This window comes from Xiphophorus hellerii, chromosome 14 (genome assembly GCF_003331165.1).
Source record: "Xiphophorus hellerii strain 12219 chromosome 14, Xiphophorus_hellerii-4.1, whole genome shotgun sequence".
NCBI classification, from domain to species: domain Eukaryota; kingdom Metazoa; phylum Chordata; class Actinopteri; order Cyprinodontiformes; family Poeciliidae; genus Xiphophorus; species Xiphophorus hellerii.
The window spans coordinates 20,229,379-20,250,227 of record NC_045685.1 but is presented as its reverse complement, the minus strand read 5'-3'; the positions used below and the strand labels follow the sequence as shown (position 1 = coordinate 20,250,227).

The window sequence follows — 20,849 nt, the reverse complement described above, 5'->3', positions numbered from 1 at the left end:
CATAACTTTCCAATTACTGCTCTGTCTGTCACTTGGCTGTCTCATAATAGGTTTGAAAACCCATGCTGTACTCTTCATATGAAAGAATAATATATATACATAACCACTTCTGTCAGGCTTATTCCAAATGGGTAAATATGTGCACAATTACCTGATGCGGCAGTCTAACTGGATCTGTTTTCGGTTTTGATTCGTCTACCTGCATTTTCTGCCTACTAAAGCATAATTATGTGCAACCATAATTGGTTCTGAGTGCCTGAACAATGGAGCAGGAGGAGCAACTGGTGCTCCATTTTCAAAAGTAGAGAGCAGAGTCTTTGCTCTCAGCTTTTTTTGACTCAATCAGCTCAATCCCGACAGTCTGATTTGATTATGAAGTCTTTATTCATACACATATTTGAAATAATTGGAAGATAATTTCATGAATGATGAGGGAAAACCTAGAAATGGCCAAACGTGTAATAGACAAGTAAATTTTGTTAGCAAATAGTATAGTGTGTCCAAATATTGCAAATGAACAGTACTTTGTGATATACTGCCATGACAATTTTGCGTCAATATTTTGTGTAGCCCCACTCTTTATTAAGCCAAAAATGGGACTGATTGACCCGCTGTTAAACATTATTTAGTTAAGTAACATGAACCCATGTTTGTGTTATGTTTCAAAAGCAACTCTAAACAGCTGGGTTTTAGTCTAGATTTAAAGTAATTTAGTGTTTGGGCTGTTTTGCGGTTGTCCAGAAGTTTGTTCCAGATTTGTGGTGCATAGAAGCTGAATGCTGCTTCTCCATGTTTGGGTCTGGGGATGCAGAGCAGACCATCTGACTTGTTATGGCAGATATAGTTTCCTAATAGTACCTCAAAATCTGGTATGAAACAACCAAAAATGCTAATTTGCTAAATGGTGAATGGGGAAAATGACGAGCAACGCTTGTTGAGCTTAATTTCAATTTCTCTTTTGGTTCAATGAGGTATTTTTGAATTTAAATTAAATTACATTTTTATTTTTTAAAAAAAATTAAATTATGAACAAAATAGACAATTAGCTGTGCAAGTACACCTTAGCCACTCTATTCAATATGATAAACAGATTTTTCTTAATTTTTTAACAGGTAGACGTCTCAGCATTGAATTCATTTCCCATCTGGGAAATGAATTCCCAGATTCATTTCTGCTAATGCTGCAAACATTAGCAGCAAGTTTGCTAGTTTTCCAAAGTTGATATAAGGACCGCCCCTTTTTGGGGGAGGGACCAGAACTTACCTCTCACAATTTTCCATGCTATGCCTGTATCGATTTCTGATCTGCAGAAAAATCACAACCTTTTAACAGTTGGAAACATATATTTAGTCATTTTGTTTTAGGCTGAGATAGAAAAATTTGCACATAGATTAGATTTCTAATGCTTTTATTTTCTGGATATGTAAAACGTCTGCTTGTACTTTTTCCCCATTTCTGCTCATAAAAAAAACTACAATTTCTTAGAATTGCTCCGATTTGCTCCCAAATATGTAATGTAGTTTAAAAAATGGAATAGCATTTAAAGTTTTTTTTAACCAATGCAACAAAAATTTAACTATTTGTTGCACGTTGGTTCCTACTAGTCCTACTAAACAAGTAGGATTTAGGGTTTTTTTTATAATGTGCATCCAAAAGGAAAAATAATTTTGCAACTAAGAAAAGTCAGTCCACTCATATTCCTCAAAACATATTTCTGAAAATATAATTAGTGTCATTACTGTGATATTGCATATAATTAAAAGCTGAAGGCCTTCGTAATAGATAAAACAAGGTATTTCTGTTTTTAAAGGAAAAACTTAACTGTATACAGTTTACCTTGTGAACTATTCTAGCTACTTTGTTCTAGGAATTCATGATAATCATTCCTTTTTTTTAGTTTTGATTGAGTGAAACACAAATTTGTGGGCGCACTCTGAGATAAAACTGTTGCTGAGCCCACATTCCACACTGTGAACTGCTGTGGCCTTCAGATTCCCTCCTCCTGCTCCTCAGCCTCTCCTCTTGACCTCGTTGACCTCATGTAACCTTCCCACCAGAGTTCCCAATTAACCCTGAAACGGGGAGATTTTGTTTAAGGGAGAGACGTCAGGGCGAATTATGTCAACTTTTCATGGTACTGAATACGATTTCTGTCTGGAATTTATATTTCTATTACCTCCGTAGAACTTCACAAGTCAACCCTTGTTTTCTTGTGTTTCCTTGATCTCCGCCTTCATTTTGTCAACTAAAATGTCCTATTTAAAGGAGAAAGAACACTAATGGTCTGGATAACTACTGCAATTTTTAGATCTGTGCTGTTAATCTGTCTGGGACTTTTGTTTTGGGGTTTTGGGTCGTTGTCATGATGAGCTGGACAGATTCTACTCTAGTAAAAGCTTTCCCAAACCATGACACTCCCACCTTTGTGCTTCATAGTTGGTTTCACATTCCAGAAACTTTTCCTGGAATGTTGAATGGTTTATATGAAACATGTTTTCTGATCTGTCGTCAAAAAAAACCCAAAAGCTTTATTCTGGAAGTCCCGGCCTTGCTCTATATGCAGATTTACTTCCATGAACGATGTTTCCTCCTTGGACTCCTCACATTCCAGTTTAACTTGTGCAGTCTATTTCTGATTGAACAGGCCTGCATTTTGATATCAAGAGCAGAAAGAGCTTGCTGAAGGCCCTACAATGACATATTTGGAGAATTATTTAAGCATGTTGAGGTCTGGTTTCGGGGTGGACCTCCTCATTCAGCTGGATTCTTTTTAAGCAGATGTTTTTTTGTCAAATGTTGTGAGTTTGCACATCTGCAGGACAGATACCAGCTTTCATTTAGACTCTTGGTGTTAACTCAAGGGCGCGCTGACCTGTTGTGCACTGATAGTGCCTCTGTGTAGGCTTAGGGGAGGCAATATCTACTTGTTTGCACCTTTTGAAGTCTTTGCGTGGTCGGCTCCGAACTGTAACACCAGGCAGCCCCCTTTATCTTTGGGCGCTCGTCCTCCTCCTCACTCAGTCATCTGGTGAGATTCGCTCAGGAGCTTCCTGCTCAGAAAGTCCACCAGACGTCCAGCAGAAACCCGAAGGAGTGCAGGCGCTGAGTGATGGCCGTTGTGCATCGAGGTGGGACAGTGCTTGAATTCGGCTGCAGCTGTTTCATCATCACTCTGCAATCGAGTTTGACACGCAGGTTTATTTTTACTCTGCAGCCAGATTCTCTGCAGACACGCACCCTGAGGATCTCCACTGAAAAAAACCCCCCAAAAAACTTGTGACTCTTCCAAGCTCACACACATATATGCATCTACCTCTGTTGGTAACTGTGTGTTGCTGTCCTTCACGTGGCCCTTCAGCAGATGCAGAACAGCTGCATGTGGTTTGTGTATCTGACACCAACTGCGTGTGTGCGCGCGCGCGTGTGTGTCTTCTGCACGGACTCACCCCGAGTCTTATTCTTTCAAAGCGCTGAACAGATCACACTCAGAAAGCCACATTTAGCTCATACTACTCCTTTAAGAGGAGCCAGATGTAAAGTGTTGTGCATAAAGAGGTGTGTGATTTTTTTTTTCTTTCTTCTGCTTGTGTGCACATAGCTCCTCCTAAAGCATGTTTTCTACCTTTGCTTTCCTCTTCATCTCCACTTTTTCCACAGTTTTTTTTTTTTTTTTGCGCGCTGAGTCAGCGTGTATGTGGAGCATTTATTGAGGAAATGCATCGCGAGTTTATTTAACGGGGTCTCTGTTCGTTCTGGGCTCAGATTCTCGGCCAACAAGTCTCTAAACAGAACTCATTACGGCACACATGTTGGCAGAGGGATCCCAGGAAAGTATTTACTGTATACTGGTCTATAGGTGGGTTGAGTGTGTGTAGGCGTGTGTTTGTGTGGGTGTGTGTGTGTGTCCTCTGTGTGCGCACACACATGTGTACAATATGTATTGACCTTGTCTCTTGTTGCCCGTTCCAGGAAGGTTGATGAATAAATAAAGCCCTGACGCCTTCCCATTGAGGCTGTGTCTGCTGCTGGCAACATGAAATGACAACACACACACACACACCCACACATAGAGCTATCTCCTTCCTGTTTGCAAGGCCATGTTTGCACAGTGGAATAATGTTGATTTTCTGTAGCACTGTGGCCCAATATGAAGCCTTGTTTCTGTCTGAGCTGAACTGTGAGCTTGTAAAACGTTACCAGGTCCTCAGGTGCTCTGCCAGTTTCACGGCTGAGCCGATAAGCTATACACACCAGATTTGTTTTCCCCACATGTATAAACAGTGCCTTGGAAAGGTATTCATCCTGCCTGAACCTTTCCACATTTTGCAACAGTGCAAAGACAAACTTGAGTGTGTTTTATTTGGATTTTAAGTGACAGTCTTTTGGGGAAGGTCTTGCGATGTCATTTTTTTCTCTGTTCTTCCTTGCAAATGTAGCCCAATTTGGAAGAAAATGTTTCCGATCTTCCAGAGATCCTGCGTTGAAGTCACCATCATGAGCCTCTTGGCTGCTTGAAGCCCTGTCCTCTGCTCATAAATGTATATAATTTCTTAGAATTGAACTGATTTGGTTCTAAATATGTAATGTAGTTTCTTGTCTCCCATAATAGTGTCTCCATTTGGTCGCAGAGTCTAAATGAGATAAAAAACCTTTTGCAGATGCACCTAAAACTCTCGTCGCCTGATCTCTGGTCTGAACTTTAATAATCTTTTTTGGAAGAAACAGATGCGTGTAAAAACTATAATTAGAAAAATAAGGCATGGGGTTTAAACCAAGCCTGTAGCTTAGTGGTGTTAGAAACACACATTTAAGATAAATAGAAAATAGAAATGAATAAGTTGAAGCAGAGCTCTGCTCTGTGGCTCTGAATGACTAAAAATGTCAAAGAACCAACTAATGTTTTAAAATATAGATCAAATAACAAATGCAAGTTTTAGCAGTTTCTGTTTTTTATGGAATAATTGAATTTAAACAGCAGAACAACAATAAATGTATCTGTAATCTTTTAGATTTATTTTTTCTTGTCATTAGTTTGGAAACATCAGCATCATGTAAAGGAAAATGTATTCATCCTGTTTTTGCAAAGGTTTTCTTTATTTTGAAACCTAAAATTAGAAATAAAATACTGATTCTTTAACTAACTTATAATTCTTTCTGAAAAGAAATTATAAGTTCTTTTTCAGAAGGTAATGGAACTTTTGCAACTCTTTTGTTTGGCTCAGCTGAGTTTGGTTTGGTTAGTCCAGATTTGCAGCTGTGCTCTCCTCTTTCCGTTTTCACATGATGGATTGAACAGTTGTCTGTGAGAGCTTCAAAGCCTAGGATATTGTTTTACACCATAACCCAGCTGTAAACGAGATCTCAGGGACCTTCAAGATGTTCTTTGGCGACTGGGAGCCGTTTCTTTGTGTTCTTTTTAGCCAGTCGCTGGTTTCATCCTGTCGAAGCTTTTCTCTTTCCTCGCCTTCTTCATTCAAACCAGACTCTGTTTCAGTCATTTATTGATACCTCAAATCCGACAGTGAAATTGGAACTGAAAATCTTGCTTAAAAAATTCAATTGGGGAGTTATGCTTTCACAAACTACCAAGTGGTTTGGAGCTTCTCAAACCACTTGGCAAACCAATTCATAAATTATGATTAATGAAATCAGTCATAATTTTAATACAATTTTTGAATTAAGTTAGATCTTTGTTTGATCTAAAATGATCTAAAAGCTAAAATTTTACAAAAAAGGAGGGATGGGTTATTCAAAACAAAGAACTGTTGTTGTATCAAACCTCCAGGTCTGTTGGCTCAGATCTCCTTTGCTGCTTCTCCATGTTTGGTTCTGGTTCTTGTTCAGTTTCTATGCATCACAAATCTGGAACAAACTTCCAGAAAACTGCAAAACAGCCGAAACACTGAGTTCTTTTAAACCAACACTAAACTCCCACCTGCTGGAGTTGCCTTTGATTCCTAACAACTGCAGCATCGATCAATACAGTGGATGTGCATGATTGCATTTGATGTAATGTTTGTTTCTTAATCTGATACTGAATGATGTCTTCATAGTGTAAAGCGCTTTCAGCTGCCTTGTTACTGAAATTTGCTACACAAATCAACCAGGCTTGATTCACACCACTTGTATTTCTGCAAGGCACACCGATGCATTCAGAGGAAACGGGACGCAGCCGGAGATCCAACCTGCAACAAGGTGAAGATCGCATGTATAGAGAGGAAGAAATGCTCATCCGCTGTAAGAAACAGTGTGGCACACATTTCTAATCACCATGCATGTGCAGCAGTCTGAGTTATTGCTTTTACATCATTTCGTCGTCTCCGCCCAAGTTATTTTCATTCCGCCGCATACGTTAGCAGAGCGGCATTTGCTGTTTGGCTGCAGCTTGAACACATCTTCACGATTTCAGCTCCAAGTTTGTTCTCCTTTCTTCGCTCTGGGAAATCTGAAGTCTTGTGATTTGGAGAATGTGTGGCATGTTTAGCTTTTTCCTCAACTTTGCGTGCATCACCTTAGCAACGCAGACAGGGACCAGGCGCACGGACTCTGTCACGACTCTCATTAAAACCGTTATAACTCATATTAATGGCCGCCATGAACCCGGGTGGGGGGTGCTGAGGGCTTAATGGGAAGCATAAATCATAAGAGTGTAGGTTACATGTGTCCGAATTACTTAACATCTCAACAATGATTTGCATTTCAGCTTCGCCCATATCTGACGTTTGTCCTCATCCGCCGACATCTCGCTAGACGCTCTTGGAGCTCCCATCTGGTGTTAATGAAAGTCAGCTTCTCGTTTAATGAAACACAACTTACCGCATACGTGTTGTTGAAAGTGGACAGCTTTGATGTGGGTTTTGGTGGGAGTTAAGGTCGCTGTGATTTAAGCGAGCTGTAAATTCCTCCTGGCCCGGCCCGTGTCCCCGTCTGACATTCGCTGACTCGTCCTTTCTCAGGTCAGGGCTGCACACATCAAAGCCGAACCGGTAGCAGCTTTCAGACCTCAGCTTCCCTCCATTGATGTCCCGTAATTTACTTTTTTTTTCTGTCTGAACCACAACGTCACCAAAGCAAAACAAAGTGCATTATTACTGTTTTGAAAACATGGCAGGTTTCGTTTTTGCAGGGTTTTTTTGTTATTTTGTTTTTGGAGAAGGTCCATATCTTCCTCTCTGCCAAACATAGATAGATAGATAGATAGATAGATAGATAGATAGATAGATAGATAGATAGATAGATAGATAGATAGATAGATAGATAGATAGATAGATAGATAGATAGATAGATAGATAGATAGATAGATAGATAGATAGATAGATAGATAGATAGATAGATAGATAGATAGATAGATAGATAGCATTTATTGTCATTGAACAGAATTCAACGAAATTTCCATTGCAGCTCCCATTTTTCACATCCTTCTTGAAATTCTGGTCTGGATTTATTACAGTCCTGCTGCTCATAACCCTGTTTTTGTACTCTTGTTCTTCTTATTATTTTGGCATTTTAGCAAATGTCTAGAATAAATACTTGCTAAACTGGAATAGACTGTAATAGATTTTTAAAATTTGACGTCTGCTTGTCCCCATCTCTGGTAAAACAACAAACAAAACAAAAAAACAAAAGGAAGCAACTTCCTCAGCCAGTTGATAATTTATGTTCTGTGGCACAAATAAAACTCCAAACTGGATCCTTCACAGATTACCACAAAAGCACAGGTTATTAATCTGTGAATAATCCTAACCCCATACCCACTGCTGCTTCTGGAGCAGCAGATTACTAATCTGTGCATGGTTTCGTTAACTAGAGGAGCAGAGACAAGGTTCCTACAAATTTTCCATTTTCAAGACTCATTTTCCTAAATCTTTCCATCAGTTTTTCATTACATAATTTTACTTTTTTTTTCCCACTTTTGTTGTTTTGTTTTCATTTTTTCACTAATTATGAAACACTTCTAAAGTTGGCTTTGGATTTAGCACTGTGGTATAGAGCAAAAATACTTTCATAGTAATTTTGTTAAACTAATTTTGAATGAGTGTGAACTAGATTTAATACATATTCTTCAATTCACAGTATGTAATAACAAAAATCCGAAACAAAGTCATTTGAATGCTAGACATTATCCAGATCAAGAACCTTGGGTTTCGCTTCTACTTCCAGATTAGAAGTAGAATCTGTCAAGAGGATTAAAGCGATCAATGAATTGACCAAAAACTGAAAATGCGACGAGGAAACCAAAGATAAATGTTGTAAATATTAAAGAGTCACTCATTTGTTTTCTTTTAGATGATGGAATAAGACGTAAAGCCACTTCGGGTTTTTTACGTCCATGCTTATCCACACTGAGAAAATGTAGCCGTCATATGAGACGTCTTCAAGGTAACGAGCGCAACTAGCTGGGCCGACTACATGATCTGAGTAAATCATCGACATGAAAGCCAGTGGGTTTAGTGGGAAGCATGAAAGATGGAGAGAGTTGGAGGAGAGGAAGCTCATTATAAAAGTTTAGCTGGTAGTTAATTCCACGAGGAGTTAAAATTCCCACGTGTCGGATGAAGGGGGAATGGGATGGATGAGGAAAGATGTTCCATATGTTCTCCATCTCCATCCTCCCCTGATAAGACATTGATCTCGCATCACGTTTCTCCTCTTTGTGCATTACTTTTCTCTGGTTCTCCCAGCTTTTCCTGAGCCCCGCAGGTCGGGCAATGTCACACACACACACGGGCCGTGGTCTGGCAGCGAACGCTGAGTGCGTGCCTGTTTGCACACACTTCCCGAAAGCACCGGTGAGGAAGGCCTGCGATCTGTTGATGCATTTCCCTCGTTTGCATTGTTAATTGTTTATTTTCGGTGACTCTGGAATCTGCGGGTGCATACAATAGCTCCTAAATCCGAGTCGTCCACGTGTCCCCGCTTGTGTTTCACCCCTTCGCCACAATGTAGGAAACACACCGAAAGCTTAAATGACACGTCGTCTAAAAATAGCAGCTCAACTCCTTCACCCTTCCTTCGGTCAGACGCCGCTCTGGCCGGATAACCTCGGCCTCACCTCGCCGCGGAGCTCTCCGCCTCGTCACGAAATGCACGCTTATCCCACTGTACAAGAGCCACCTCTCCCTGTAAACTGGAAACGGGGGAGGCGGTGATTGTTTTCAGCCAAACAAAGGCAGCCTGTAAACAGGAGTGGAGCAGCTCCAAAGCTGCTGGTTGGTTGGGTCTTTTCTGCAGCCCGGAGGGGAAGCTGCCACTGCTGTGTCACCGTCTTGGAGCGCCTCAAGGCTCTGTCCCGGGGCTCAGCTTTGTTTTGTTTTTCTGTTTGTTTTTTTAAAATCATTTTCTTTGTCTCACTTTTCTGTAGTAGCTGTATATCTACACAGAGCCGTTCTGTGGGCCCCCAGGCCATGTTGTCAGTCTGATCACAGGGGCTGTTGTGAGTCAGTCCGGCTGTCTGTGTCTCCCTCCGTCCCTCGCAGGAGAGGGAAAGAAAAGAATGCAGAGAAAGTAGGGAGATGTGAAGTGAAGGGTGAGCTGCCGCCCTTCCTCCTCCTCCTCCTCTTCTGTCCTCCTTATAGTTTAAGCCATAGGATAATCTGTGGAGGAATTCCAGAAGGCAAGAATCCAGGGATTAACCACAAAAAAAGACGAAGAAGAAAAAAAAAACCGAGAGAAAAACGGTGGATGATGGAATTTTAAAGCTTTTCCTGTAATGATTGCTCGGGTTTTCTGTTCTCAGAGATAAATTTGTGACAGCAGTGTGTCAGGTGTTGATAAGCTAAAGAATAAATTCAGATGTGTCAGACGCGCTCATTAATGCATTTGAGCTCTTGGAGTTCTACAAGATTTACTTTGACAGCTGAGCATTTGGGACGACTGTGGCTCTTTGGTAGAGTAGTCGTCTTGCAATCGGAAGGTTGTAGGTTCGATTCCAGCTTCCTCCTGCCACATGTTCCCCGTCTTAAGTGCCTTGCAAGTCTGGGCAAGTCACTTAACCCCAAATTGCCTACCGATCTGCGTATCAGTGTATAAATGTGTGTGTTTGTGAATGCGACTGGGTGAATGTGACTCTAGTGTAAAGCGCTTTGAGTGGTCAAAACAACTGGAAAAGCGCTATATAAGTTCAGTCCATTTAAACCAAAGATATTTCTATCTGAAATGTCTCTCAGCTGAATTTCTGTCCCGTTTCCGACCCGTAAACAAATCATTTACGTCCATGTACTTTAACATGGGTGCATGTTAATGTACATGCCTGTTTATCTATGTGTTTATTTTTCAGTTGTATTTAAGAAATTTTCAACGTTTTGGGAGATAAACAGTGATGCATTTTATACTTTGAATTAATTGTAGGTTTTATTTCGTTTTACGCTTAAAATAAATGCAGCAAATTATGACTTCCTGTCATAAACTAAAGACTTTATGGACTTTTATAACCATATTTTCCTGCCGCAGAGTGAGTAAAATATACAGAATTAATGAATGCGCACAAATGTCCTTTAATTGGTATGAATTGGTGCCTGGTTGGTATTAAGTATTCCATCATTTTTGCCTAAAAAACTTTCACTGATGATAAAAATGACCAACTTTGGTTCTTCTTCCCTCAGTAATAACCTCCACACCCAAGAGTGTGGCTGTACGTGTAGTAGGTATCAACAGAAAATGTTGGCTATGTCCACTGTCTAACCACAGCAGGGAAATATATGCAGCCAAAGTTGGGAAATAACAGCACTGAAGAACGTGATGATGAGGCTTTCCTGAGTTGTTTTCATCGCGTTAACAATACCTCTGCGTCTAGATGATTATTATTGACAAAGATGTCCGCCTTTTAAACTAAAGCTGCAGTCTGCGATGTCTCGTTGAATAACAGCCAGTTACTTTACGGAGAAGCTGAGTATTTGTGTACGGTTCCAGTAAATATCCATGATTCTGGCAGCAGAGTTGTGTTCAAAGCTCCGTGTCTCTATCTGAGCGCGGCGCTGTTATTGTAAACACGCTGCATCTTCAGAGCTTAGCTGCTGTCCCACTTAACTGGACGAAAAAAACAGGCTTTAGCTTCAATTATATGATGTCTGATATTGCGCCTTCTTACATCATGCTTGTGGCTTGTTTATGTGTTTTATTTGGTGCTGTGTGTGTGTGTTGTGTTTGTCCGTCGCTGTTTTTGCCAGCCTGGATGTCCGAGAATATCACCACTGTGGGTGTTTGTCTGGCAGCTGTAATGGCTGCTGCTCCGAGTCGTACATCAAGTTCTGTTCATTAGTTTGTCTTCTTTATTTTCAAAACCAGGATTACATCAGATTATTCAAAAAATTATAATTACTGCGTACTTTTTCTGATAACATGTCCTCGCATCTCTGAGTTTGATGGATTTGTGTCTTCAGAGCTCTGCCTCCGACTGTCTGATCCAAAACTATTAGGAGGTTGTTTTTTTTTTTGTATTACTATTTTGAACTTTAAACTCGAAAGTTGAATGTGAAGCATCAACATTTAAGCTTTTATTTCCAGGATACTGAATGTAGAATTTTATCTGTTGCAATTGTAAAGGTGAGCAAAGGGTAAGAGATTTTAAAAATGGATTCTTTTAAAGGAAAATGCAGCTCAGTGGGGTTAAGGTTTCCACACTGAGTTGGTGTTGTTTGTGAGCACAAATCATTTTTAGACCTTTTTAGAATTGTATCCAAAAGAAAACAGCATTTAAGAAACCTTGACCCTATTTTTTTTATCTGTATTTATTTTGGATTTAGCTAACTTTATCACTTTTCTGCTGATTTTCTTTATGTGCTTCAAACCATCTGTTGCCTCGTACTTGAATGTATTTCATGTTTTGTTGGGATTTTTATGTTAACATGTTAATATGTTTGATTTTTCAGGTTAGCCCACCAGCTTCCAACCCACTCTCACTCGGTGTGTGTGCAGCCGTGGCAGGTAAGCAGCAGCGGTTTATGAGTGTGTGTGTGTGTGTGTGTGACTGAGTTTCTCCTCTAATAGATTATCGATGCACTTCTGGGTTGGTTGGCTTCAGCAGACAGTGGAAATGGGCCTGGGCTCCCCCGAGGAAACAAGATATGCCCAATACAAACTCCTCACAGCTAACACACACACACACACACCCACACAAAGACACGCACTCCAGGCGAGACCATGAAGCGCATTTCGCACAGTCGAACACACACTCGCGTACAATTAGACACACCACACACCTGCTGGGTTTTCAGAGAAAGCCGAGCTCCATTCTGCCTGCATCTAAAGATGAAAGGAGGAGAAGAGGAGAGACGAGGAGGAGGAAGAGGAGGAGGCAAACAGGGAGGTGCAGGACAAAGAAAGGGAGAGCAGATAAAGAGGAAGAGGAGGAGCGAGTATGAAGAGTGACAGCCAACTCTTCCACCTCTCCTCCTTTCTTGTGTCCTGATCTCCTTTGTGAGCAGATGGGTGGAGGTATCAGATAGTAATGAAAGCCAAAACAGGAAGGGGGGAAAAAAAAAAGCCCATAAAAACACACCGGCAGTCCACGCACACACACACTTTGACTCCAGCACACAGGAGCAACACTTTACATCCATTGTTGCTCCTGCTCTCGTATTTACATTCATGTCTGTGTGCGGCGCTGCGCTGCAGGCGTATCCATGTCAGCCCTGAAGAGGAGCTGAGAGTGAAAGACGGGGAAGCTGTCCAGACGGACGACGAGTCGGACAAATGAGACGGGAAGCAGAACGAGGGGACACAGCCGGAGTCTCTGGGTCAGCAAGACGCAACCAGAGACATGATGGAGAATTAAAATGTCTCAGTGGCTTTTACCCTTTTACCTCGTTACATTTTAACAACAAACTTTTATTTTACCGAAATATTTGCGGTCACACCAACACAAAGTAGCACTCAAACTTTTTGGCAAGCAAAATCTGGAAATGTCACGTCTGTTTCTTTTCAGCCTCTTGTTCTCCGATTCTGTCAAATAACATAAATTGGGCTTCAGAAGTCAAGCAAGTTTATTAGTATAGAACATTATAGCAACGATGCAACTAAAAGTACTTGACATAAAGAAGAAAAAAACAGAGCATTGCAGCAGCAAAATACAGAAAATTGATGTTAGGTTGAAAAAACAGACTTCAGTTTTTGATGTTCCAGTTATCATTAATCAACTCTATACGGGTTTTAATAAATAATTTTTCTCCCTTTCTTTATTTTTTTTAAAAGAAATTACAAATGACAGAAAATATTTTTGAAAACTTGCTTTTATTTCAATCACTTGAATTCAAAGTCCAGCTAATTTCAAACTGTAAAAACAGGATGGCAGCTCAACTGAACTACAGAAGCTCCAGGAGTGACTTTGTGAAAATAATACAGATTAAATAATAAATAAATAAAGTGGAAGATGTCCACAAAGTCCCACATGTAGACAGAGGAAGGTGAATGGTCTGTGAAATATGGAGCGAAAACAGAAAACTTTACTCTTCCTGGCTCATTGGCAGCTGTTCATGCCGCTGTGGTTCATAACGAGGAAAACCTCAATTTAATGGCACCCGGATTAAAATACTTCCACCCGTTAGACAACTTCAGCCTTCTGGAAATGTTAACATTCAGAACTCGGCTCGTTAGGCTGCAATCAGATGGCTTTCCCGCCATGTTTGTATTGAAAGCGTAGCACTGATGGAGCGAGCTAATGACCGGAGCCGAGCTCGGCTGGCTCACGCACAGATGCTCAAACGCTGCTGCGGCGAGGCGACGCGGCACATAATGGTGGAAAAATGGTGGACATTAACAAGGAAATAAATAAAAAAAACGATGTCGTTGAAGTTGACGAGTTATTAATCAATTACCTTGTCAATTCAAATTGCAACAAGCAATTGTTTTGTGAAAACCTCAGAGGTTTGTTAGAGAACAAACAGGAAGAAGACAGCAGGCAGGTCGAGGAGGAAGTTATGGCCGAAAGTAAAGCTTAAAAAATAAGCAACTTTGACCTCAATGTCTTGAAAAAGGTGCCACAAAATTGATTACTTCAGACTGCAACAATCACAACAAACATGTAGACGGTATCAGTATGAGTCTAACGGACTGATGCAGTGAATACACCATCCTGCAGTGAAACATGGGAGGTGGCAGCATCATGCTGTGGCTTATGCTTCATTTCAACAGGAACAGGTAAACCAGTCAGAGTCAAACAGTCCTAAACGACCAAATATTTATTTGTGGAAACGGCTTAACCAAAGTTAAAAACAAAATCCAGACTAGAATTTGGGGCAAGGCGTGAAAACTGACACTCTTCACAGCACGTTTACTTCCTCTGTGCGGTTTATTGCGAACGTCTGGGCCTTACGTTCACTCCACCTCTGTCTCTGCCAGATCGCAACGTTCTTCTGATGCGTTTTAATATAGATGTTGCTCATCCGAACATCGGCGCATGCAGCTCCCCTCTCGAGTAAAACTTGAGGAACCGAGCGGAAGAAGAGGTGAAGGTTTAATATTTGAGCGGGGATAAAAGAAGCAGGAGACTGGGTCTGAAGCAGTGTTAATTGAACACAGCTGTACCTCGTTAAACATTAATTGGCAATTAATCAGCTCACCCACGCCCTTCAGTTGAATCATATCTTTATGTCTTTTAAAAAGGGAAAGGGAGAGAGAGGGAATAAAGTGAATTATCCACAGTGTGGCACAAAGGAAGTCTGTTCCAGCTCTTCCTTCCTTCCTCCCTGTCCCGGATCGTTCTCTCCTCCATCTCCTCACCCATCTTCTCTCTCTCTGCCTCTCTCCATGTGCCTCATTCAGCACATTAATCGGATTTTCTGCCTTTATCTCCATTTCCTTTCCGTCATATGCCTGTGGCCTATCCAGAGATCGAGACGGGAGGGGGTGAAAGGGAGATGTTCCAACAACAAAGAGGAAGTGAGAGGAGGGGAGAAGATGGAGGAGAGCTGGTGGTGGTCCTGATATTCCTGGTTGAAGAAAATCAGCAGAAGAGTCAGAATTTCAGAAGAAAACAAGAGATTTATTCGTCTAAATTCTCTGGATTTTGTGTTTTTATGATGAAAATGTATGTAGAAGGTGGAAACTGGCAAAAGCAATGCACAGGAGATGCAGTGTCTTTTGCATGGTTTTCACAATGTTACCATTTAAAATCTGGCATGCATTTGATTAAGATACAGATTAAAGTCACTATCAAGGACGAAAACTAAACTATTAATTTTCAAACTGCTACTCAGGCATCTTGTTTGTCCTCCTAGAGCCTCGTTTCAGCTGTAACATCCAGTCCTGCAGATGTTTCCTTCATGCTCCTCATTTCAACACGTCTGCAGCTGCCGAGTCGCAGGCGCAACGTTCAACGTTCGCACCACCGCTGAGCTGTCGTAAATCAAGTGAGCTAGTATCACTCTGATCAGTTTTCTCACAACATTAATTAGAGTGCCAAGCGTGCGCAGGTTGAGTAAATTAGGGCGGCGCTGGAGGGAAGCGGCTGAGCGTATTGCTTTAAGGTCGGCGGCGTGGCAGGAGTCCTGACTGGGGTCTAATTTGTGACGACTAAATTGCGATACAGAGAGAACGTAGGTGTTCTTCATTAAAAGAAGATGGAGATCTTTGGCTTCACTCGAGCACAAACTAATCTTAATAAGCAGCTCTGTACGGGAAGCTTCTCCGCCTTGGTTTTGTCTGATTTTCATGTGTTGAGACATTTTTAGTTACTTTGACTTTGTCCCTCTTTTTTGTCATTTCTTTTTTGTACTCTGATTTTTCTTTCTTTCATTCTTTTCTTTCATTTTGCATCTTTGCAGCCCTGGCTTGTGAGTTCATGCAGCTGTTCTCGATGTGTCATCTGAGCAGAACCTTTTTCTTACATTCAGTTGCTGCGTAGCACAAATGCCGTCGCAGAAAGAAAGTATCAGGTATTCCCAAGAGTTCCGTACTTCAGTTTTTGTAAAGTACGAAATGTTTTGGCCAGGAAAATTTTGTCCTTGCCACGTTGAGTAAAAGAACAATTTTTCTTTGTTCTTGCACAGTTTCCATCAGCTTTTATAGTTGCTGATGAGGCACCCGTCCCTCCCTTGAAGAAGGTGTGGACTTTTTTCCAAGGTCACTCCGACTTGCAGGATAAAATTTACACTTCCTTAATATTCCCAGTGGCTTCTGTTGGACTTTTACCTTCCTGTTAAAACCCACTTACATCAACAATCCTGCAGATGTGGTGAAAAGACCATCTCTTGTTTATCTTTCCCATGATTGCAACTTACTTAGTATTTATTTTGTGGGAGGGATTTATAGTTGCATCAACGAATAGTTACATGGTTTATTACATTTCAATTCCACTTTTAGCCTTTAAAACTGTCTGACTGAATTAAAAGCAACAATACCAACAAGTCAAACAACATTTGTAACAAAATAAAGACTATTTAGGTTTTTGACGTCTTTGGAGAGCGAAAGATTAGGGTGATGACATAGAGGCCTCAAAGATATGGAGCTTGTCACTAAAGATATGGTCAGGAATTGGTTGCTGTAATAATAACAAATGATCATTGTGAAGGGTATAAACCTTTTAATTTTTTCTTAAAACATGTTTAAAAACACATTTTAAAATTGCTTCCTTGTCTCCCGACAAACATCTGTCTGTGTTCACGTCAGAAACTAACCGATCATTTAAATCTGCAAAGTTTATACCTTGCTTAACCCTAACCCTGCCACACCGTTTTTTGAGGGGCTGAATATATCTGACTGCGCCTGAGTATTTCATACAGTAATAAATGGATTGACTCGTCTCCTACTCTGTAATTTAAATAATCTGAAGATTTAGGAGGAGAATATTTTAGTCTCTGATCGAATCAACGTCTGATTCTCTACTACTAGTTTATTATTACTGGAAATAGTTTCCAGACCCTTTTATGTCGTTAAAGTTGGTCATTTCAGTCTGCTGCTTGAGGCACTTTCTGTTCTTACAGTAATCTGTGCCGTAAACCCAGTTTGTCCAGCATTTCCAGTGTGACTAGCTGCTCTGCTCCAGACCTGCAGGCTGTCATAATCTCCACTGAAAACACCAACAAGGATAACCTGCCTTGGCGACACCAGTTGGTTTTTACACGCCTGTCCCTCGATCTTTTACTGTCCCGGTTTGCACCTTTCCTCTCCGCCTCTCCTCTGGATTTATTTCCATCTCGCTCGATTAAATGCTCTTTTAAGCGCTTTGTTTCCCCCTCCGTCTCGTCTCATTATCTGATGCCCCTTCCTTTCTCTTTGCTCTGTTTATTTGCGTCGTTTTGGCTGCGTCCCAGAGTCCTCCGCCATGAATCCATCTAGGTTTCCTTTTTGTTCGCCGTCCTGTCCTATCAATCGCCATCTATCTCCGCTCATTGTCAGAGTTTCTCTTTCTCTCTCTGTCTGGCTCAAATATTACAAATACAATTTCGTATTGGCTCAGGGCCAAACCAGCGCAGCAATGAATCAATGCAGCCATGGAGTTATGTAACTTGCCACCTTATTGACCGGTCTGTCTTCTTTCTTCCGTCCTGGTTGATTTCTTCTCTTCTTACTCCATTTTTTCAGACTTTTTTTAACTTCCTATATCGGCGGCTACAAGCTATTTAAATCACATGAACGTTGTTTGTAATTTTTCTACTGAAGGCTTGTAGCACACTGCAGAGTCTACGCTGTAATCTGTTGTTTCCTTTCTAAATTGAAATAGAATAATTGCTTTAATTTCATCAGAGTTCAACAAAAACACTGTTGATACCTTTTAGTTGATGACTACGTGGCGATCCATTTGTTCTTTTGCAATGATTAATTACAGTACACTCAGAGCTCCTGGCAATACAGCAGAAATTAAATATTGACAGACTAACTATTGGCTGCATTGTGCGTTCTCTCTTCAGTAGTAATCCATAAGGTCAGGCGGTGAGTTCAAGCCTCTCTTGGAGAGAAGACGCTGCAGTGAGGTAAGGTTAGGGTTTCTTTTGGTGATTTTCTTATTCCTGAGGAGACCTGGCTTAATGATTAAACATTCTGAAGGTGGTTCTGGGTTTAAATAAAAGTTGGGTTAAATGCCGAGGACATTTGCCTTTCTGCTCAAATGGACCGTTCTGCTCAGTGCAGAGTTTTCAGCGTTTTTGTTTTCAGTACTATCTTTAATTATTCATGGCACAGATTCATCAAAGTGGTGGGAATAGTCTGCAGAGACTTCGGTCCATATGAACTCCTTGTCAAGTTCAAGAAAGCGGTTTGAGATGATTCAGGCTTTGCAACACGCTGCATTATCCTGCAGGAAGTGGGGATGGGGATGTGCTCGAGAAGCGGAGATGGACAATTCTGCTGTGATTTACGAAGGCCAAAGCTTGGTTATCTTGATAATTGATGAGCTAATATATACTAAACCTTAAGCCCTGCACAATATATCACACTTATATATCTATATCGGTCTGTGCAATGTTCATATCATAAAGGACTGTTTGGAGTCCAATAATCGTTTGAGAATATATTCTGAGAGTTATTAACTTTCACACAGACCAGCTACTTTTGGACCTCAGTGCAGCATTCGACACTGTTGACCATGATGCATTATTGAATATTTCTGGAGAGCTGAGTCAGATTCCCTGGTCCAGTACTTGACTTATATGAATCGTACATAAAGAACAGAACAGGGACTTCTTTGAGTTAGTAGGTAACTTCTCACTAGAGCAGACAGAAATCTCATGTGGGGTACCCCAAGGTTCAGTCCTGGGGCCCCTGATGTTTAGTATCTACTTTCTCTCACTAACTCAGGTATAACAAGTAGTAAGATTACCTATCATAACTACACATGTGATACGTGGCTCTACATTACAATGTCACCAGGGTACTCCAAACCCATCCAAGCACTGAACAGATGCTTGGAAGAAATCAATATGTGGATGTGTCATAACTTTCTCCAGCTGAATAGAACCAAAACTCTGAAGCTTTTCATTCAGAACCAGGGTTCTGGATGAACCAGGACAGTCAGAGGGGCTGTGAAATGCAGGTGCAATAGCTCCAACATGTGACGCGCGGATACCTTTGTCACCATAACTTCACGTTATCTGATGCGTGGCAGCTGGCGTGTTGTGTGATCCAAACAGGAGCAGAGAATGAGTCAAACAGTTACAACGGAGCTGTAACAGAACTGTTACAGCTCCGCTGATTAGGTCGGAGCTGTAACAGAAAGCAGCTGAAGAATTGCTGATTGAGAATAATAATTTACTATCAGTTAGTGCTGAAGTGAAGGATCTTGCACTGGATTACTTGGGAATAAAGTTAGCTGTTTGCTCAGACCTGGACTCATTGTTAGTGCTTGGGGTTATTGGTGCACCATGTTGCGTCATAAATGGATTTGTTGTAGCATTCTGTGACCTTGGGAACCTTTAATTTCTTGTTATTTCTTTGTTTGATCTTTCTCTGTGGTATTAAATATTAAACTTACTCAAATATGTATGCAGTTATATATAATTATTTTACTGTTGAATAATAATAAACTCTTTCATCAGACAAAAACTATGTTAGCTTCCAAAAGCTTTGGAAATTAATTCTTAATAACGTATGGAAAAATGTTTATTGACTTTAAGGATCTTCTTAATCAAAATAAACTTAATATCTATTAAAATTAAATATTTATTCTGATTAAAAACATCTTCAGAGGGTAAGGTCGGATACATTTGCAGCTTTCAGTGCCCTGCATCTTGCATCAGCTTTTAGTGATCCAGCAGGAGATTAAATTAAGCTATTACAGAGCACAGAAGCTTTCAGCCTCTGTTGCGTGTGCTCAGCTGTTGAACTTATGGACCTTTACCGTTCAGTGTTTGTGTCTTGGTATTGAGTTTTCAATCTAGTCCTGCAGTCAGGAGTTATCTTCTGGTGCCTCGCTTCTTTATAGAGCAAACAGGCCAGACAGCCGAGCAGTCCATAGGAGTCGGAGAGCGCACTAAAAGTGCTTATCTGTCCTCTCCGTTACGCTCTGAAAAGTGTGCAGCTGTATTTTTTTTTTTTTTTAATGTGCATGCTGTATTTTCCATACCATCACCCTCCACCCACCATGCCCACCCCCACTTCCTTCCTCCTGGGCTTCTGATTGTACCCTTTCCGCCGGCTGTGGAATCCAATCTTCCTGTGCATGGCTTGCTCTCAGAAGGACATGCTTGTGTGTCGTTGGAAACCCAGTGGTCTATCCCAGGCTGTGAACATGAGCTGCAGGAAACGTCTTCCAGAGAAAAAAAATGAGAAAGTTTTGTGCAACACGGCAGCTCATTCTGAACCCCCCTCCCCTCTTCCACCGCCTCTTGTTACTTTAAAAGCCTGAGCACAGCGTCTTTAGTTTTCTCTACAGTACAGGTTGCACCAATGGATTCTTTAAAGAGCACAGAGTAAAAGTTAAGCTGTGAATAAAACGGCTGGTTGTTAAAATGCAGGGTTTCTAAATGTCGTTTTGAAAAGCCTCCACACAAAGCAACACTGTGCTGAACAGCTAACTCTTAGGTTCCACAGTTAAACTGCGATTTCTCAGAAGAAACGTTGTGACTGTCCTGTGGCAGTCAGCTCTGCTCTGTTTCTGCTCTGCATATGGATGCTTTCATCCAGGTTGCATGGACTGAGGCTGACTAGAGCATCGTTCACAAACATTTCTGACTTGAACTTCTCTAGACACTTAGCAGCCTTTCAACAAGAATGCGACCAGAGACAAGTCAACTTTGATAAACTTGAACTCGAATGAAGACCTTTGGAAATGAACACAGGAAGTGGAAAAAGAGCCAGAACTAGAAACTCCAGAATAGCAATCATCTAGTTACATTAATTCAATTAGCATGAATAATTTGGAGCTTAAATCTAATCAAAGCGCTAACTTGATTTTGAAAGAGGTTGTCGGACATAAAGGT

General features: G+C 40.9%; 1 protein-coding gene across 3 annotated transcripts in view; it reads left to right on the top strand.

Moving 5' to 3' along the window:
* kdm6ba (lysine (K)-specific demethylase 6B, a) overlaps window positions 1–20,849 on the top strand; it is a 110,498-nt gene that overhangs the window by 28,175 nt on the left and 61,474 nt on the right. For all 3 annotated transcript variants that reach the window (XM_032582789.1, XM_032582791.1, XM_032582790.1), the window contains exon 4: window positions 11,868–11,922. The gene's annotated coding sequence lies outside the window, so the exon portion shown is untranslated. The remainder of the gene's footprint in view (window positions 1–11,867; window positions 11,923–20,849) is intronic.